Source organism: Carcharodon carcharias, chromosome 13, assembly GCF_017639515.1.
Source record: "Carcharodon carcharias isolate sCarCar2 chromosome 13, sCarCar2.pri, whole genome shotgun sequence".
Classification (NCBI taxonomy): domain Eukaryota; kingdom Metazoa; phylum Chordata; class Chondrichthyes; order Lamniformes; family Lamnidae; genus Carcharodon; species Carcharodon carcharias.
Window position 1 is genome coordinate 95,608,386 of NC_054479.1, and position 4,973 is coordinate 95,613,358.

Genomic DNA, 4,973 nt, shown 5'->3' on the forward strand with positions numbered 1-4,973 from the left:
CCACACATGCGCATTTCCATTGACAGTGCTCCATTCATAAAATCCATCCAACCTCGATGCAAAATCTCAACATGGAACTTGCCTGCCAAATAGAATCAGATAAATCCATCACATACCTTAAACACTACAATGTTTTCTTTTTAATCTGCAGGACAGAAAATAAGCCTTTTTGTAGCAGAATTCATTGAATTGCCAATAACAGTGGCTTCCACTCCAGGACTTGAGCACCACATCTGGGCTGGCACTCCAGTACATTACTGAAGTAGTGCAGCACTGTTGGAGGTGCTGCCTTTCAGATGACAGGTTACACCATTCTGCCCTCTCAGGTGGACATAAAACAATCTCCTGCCGCAATTCAAAGAAGGGCAGAGGAGCTCTCCCTGTTTTCATAAATTTGCTGCTATTTATTCCTACATTCCACCAGTGCCTCAGGTTCAGAAGTATTTCATTGGCCATGAAATTCTTTTGCACATCCTGAGGACATGATGGGCACTGTGTAACTGGATGTCAGCATGGCTCTTGCCTCTGAGTCAGAATGTTGTGGGTTCAAGCTCCACTCCAAAGACGAGGACAAAATCTACACTACTACACCAGGGAAAATACTGAGGGAGATACTGACGTAGAGAGATTGACAAAGATGTCATGGACACAAGACAAAGGGGGTGTTAATAGTGGTGTTAAAGACTAAAGAAGGGGCTGAGAGTGGCTTAAAGGTAAGATAGCAGAATGTGTTAATAACAGAACAAGGGTCAGCGCTCTGTGAAAGCACAGCATAAAAAGTAATGACAGATGCATTGGGGGGACTAAACACAGAATAGCTGACCACAAGCATGACCCAGATCTTCCTGTTTCTTGCCATTTCAACACACCATCTTACTCTCATGCACACAGGTCCGTCCTTGGCCTGATGCAATGTTCCAGTGAGGCCCAATACAAACCGGAGGAACAGCACCTCACCTTCCAATTAAGCACTTTACAGCTTTCCGGACTTAACATTGAATTCAACAACTTCAGACCATGAACCCTCTCCTCCATATTCACTCCTTTTTAATCCTTTTTTTAAAAAATGTATTTATTTATATATTTTTTATTTTTATTTATTCATTTTTTCTATTCATTTATTGATTGATTAATTAATCAATTTATGTATTAGCCTTTTCCCCCAATGCCCCCCACGCCACTGTCCACAGAGCCATCTGTCATTATTCTCTAGGTTATGCTTTCAGAGTGCTGAGCCTTGTTCTGCTATTAACTCCTTCTGCTATCTTACCTTTATGCCACTCTCAGCACCTTCTCTAGTCTTTAACGCTACCATTAACACTCCCTTTGTCTTGTGTCCATGACATCTTTGTCAATCTATTCTGAGCTCCCACCTATGACTGGCCTTCTATTTTGCTCCACCCCTCTTAAACAGTATAAAATCCACCAGATTTCTACTTCTCTTTAGCTCTGAAGAAGAGTCATATGGACTTGAAATGTTAACTCTGTTTCTCTCTCTCTCTCTCTCTACAGATGCTGCCAGCTACCAGGATTGTCTGAAGTTTATAATTAATCTCCAAGATGCTTCTATAAGTAATGTTCTTTGAACAACTTATTCTTTCATTTTTTTCAGGGATGTGAGCTTCACTGGGAAGGCTAGCATCTGCAGCTCATCCCTAATTGCTCTTGAGAAGGTGGTGGTGAACTGCCTTCTTGAACTGATGCAGTCCATGTGGTGTAGGTACAGCTGTAGTGTTGTTAAGGAGGGAATTGCAGCTCCAGCAACACTCAAGAGGCTCAACATCACCTAGGACAAAGCAGTCTGCTTGACTGACACCCCATTCACCACCTTAAACTTTCACTTCCTCTACCACCAGTGAAGAGTGACAGCAATGTCACATGATGCATGGCCCAGGAGAGGTGAATCCAGGTGGTGCCAAATATTGAGGGCAAGGCTTAGAGAGGGCTTGGGCCCTGTGTTTTAAATGAAGTTTCTCATCATCCAGACTAAGCAGCCAGAGCCACAGAGTGGCTTTAAAAAAGTCGGAACTGGAGGGTTCTGATCTTTTAAAGCCAGTCTGTCAGTGTCAGTTTCACTGAGTTGCTGAGCTGCTGCTTCTGACCTTTGAGCAGATTTGTGGTTCTGATTTTTTTTGTGAAAATCCTGCCAGAAAACCGAAGCTGCCCGAAGGTCAACGGCAGCACAACAGCTGTCAGGAAAGTGTTCTTGCTTGAAAAACGGTAAGCAAAATCCCTGCAATTTTAGAACCAATTGGATGCACTGTGCATGGGGGGGAGGGGGGACTGATTTCACTGTCCACCTGCCTTCCTAAATATATAAATGGAGCGCGGTGACGTCGGGGGTCCACCCTGACATCATCCCGCGTCAGCAAGGGGACCCCGCCCCCCAACTCTCCAACAGAAAAATTCTGGCCTATCTCTCTCCCCAGCAACCCTCCAAGACTAAACCAGACTGTTCACAATCTTGATGTCATATTTGATCCCAAGATGAAGTTCCTACTACACATCACTAAGAATGCCTATTTCTACCTCCACAATGTTGCCAGACTTTGCATCTGTCTCAGTGTATCTCTGTTGACACCCTCATTCATACCTTTGTTATCTCTAGGCTTGACTAATCCAATGCACAACTGGATGGCTTCCCACATTCAATCCTCCATGGTCTTGAGGTCATTCAAAACTCACCTGCCATGTCTTTACTCACTCCAATTTCTGTTCACCTATCACTTCTTTGCACACTAGCCCGCATCACTCCTGGTCAATAAATATCTTGTTTTTAAAATTCTCACCCTTGTTTCCAAATACCTCAATGGCCTCACCCCTCCCTTTCTCTTCCAGCCCAGAACTCTCTGAGACAATGTATTCATTTAATTCTGACCTCTTGAGCATCCCTGATTTTACTATTTCACTATTGGTGGCTGTGCCTTCATCTGCCAAGGTCCTTAGCTCTAGGATTCCTTCCTTGCCTCTCTGCCCCTCTAGCTCTCTTTCTTCCATGAGATACACCTTAAGACCTAGCTCTTTGACCAAGCCTTGAGCTACCTGCTCTCATGTCTCCTTATGTGACTTGGTGTTTAATTTTGCTCTCTAATGCTCCTGTGAAACACCTTGGAATGTTTCAATAAGTTGTTTATACCTTTTGTAAGTTGTTGGTTAATTTTGGCATTTTCCTGATGTGGTTTTATTTTAAGTTTACTTCAATTGAGCTGCATGCTAAACTATTAAATTAGTGGTGCCCTTCAAAAAGGGCCCATGTGCTGCTAACTTCTGTCAGGTGATACTGGGGCAACTCAATGCCACCCCTATTAGTTCAATTAAAATAGCCCTCTGGTGGTTTTAAGACTCCTCAATGAATGCTTAATCCAGTTTCCACAGGGTCCAAAGCAACCACTGTCCTTCACTTTCACGCAGAAGACCTCAGAATGGCTCATATCGGACATGCACCTTTATAAGATATGTCCGAGACATCTTGTGGGCATCAGGTGAAGTAAGGAGAGTTTTACTCTGCATTTAGCCATGCTATATATGAATTATGAGTGCTTGACCCACACACTAGGTAAGCAAAATGGAAATTTGCATCTCAAACACAAACATCCCTCGCCCTAAAAAAGCAGAAGATTAACAAAAAGTATAAGTAAAAAAGGTGGAAACTGTAAAACTCTTGAGGCTCTGAATGTTGGATGGTTTTATTTTGACTGACAAGGGTGCAGAAATGACCCAGGTTGGATATCGTACAACTAACTATAGGATGGAAGATTGAGGGCAGAATCACCCCAGATTTGGACTATGTGCGATAGAGGGCATCCCACCAGCTGCAATGGCGGGTTTTCGAGTCACTTGGTCTCTTTCCCAGCGCATCCCGGGAAACACACAGGATTGCTGGCAGACGGGCTGATATTTGCTACCTACACTGTGACCTCGGTACTTCCTCAATCCACGCACCATATTTAAAGTGCACCAGAGCACAACCTACTTCATGTCTGCAGACAGGACTGCTCCTGGCCACAGATGGCCCCTGCAAACAAAGGTGACAGCAGCCATCTCTCTGGGGCACCTGCTGACGCAGTGGAATGCCACTGAGAGCTCCTCAACCCCCACTTAGGCCACGAGAGATCCACCAGAGTCGCCATTCTGACTTGGGGGACAGTGGCAGCAGTGGTCAGCACCACTGGAACACAGAGGAGGTCAGCCATCCAGTGCAGGAAGAGGATGAATGCTCACATCCATTCTGCCAGAGTAAGTCAACCACACCATCACTCTCAATACACAAACTCTCAAACCCATCACACATCCACAGGGATCTCACACCTCAAGGGACAACACCACTAACTCTCACACACACTCTCATATCTCCATCAGGCTCATATCCTCTGGAGCTCGCATCCTCATCCTGTCCATGGCTCCGCCACCACACAAACATTCCATGTAGTGGCCTATGTCCTGTTCACACTCTCTCCATCTGTTTACATGCAGGAGAAGCCCAGACCGGGGATAAAGTGGCCAACATTAGGCCCCTCATTCACTTTGAAGGGCGTGCCATTGTACTGGCAGGTAAGGGTGTGGACCGTGCCTGCGGCAACAGTGAGGTTGGTGGTGAACACCCACATGAGGATCCAGCACTAGATCACCCCTCTCTCAATGCAAATGTGAGTGCTCTCTCTCTTGTTTTTGACTCTGCTGACACGCACTAATTATCTCTACTTTGGTTCACAGGGAGCTTTGCCAAGTGACCTCAGCCAGCCAGTCCCTCAGCTCCATCAGGTCCTCACCTCTAGCCAAGAGGACTCCTCCTCCATTGAAGAGCTGGAAATAAGCAACCTGGAAGACCCGTCACAGCGCTTACCCACACCCTCCACCAACACAGAGACACACACCTCAGTGGGACCTAGATCTAGAGCAGACTCGGATTCACAATCTGGTGGTTGTCGCATTGACATGTGTCCACAGCAGGCGGAAGCAGGTTTAGCCGAACT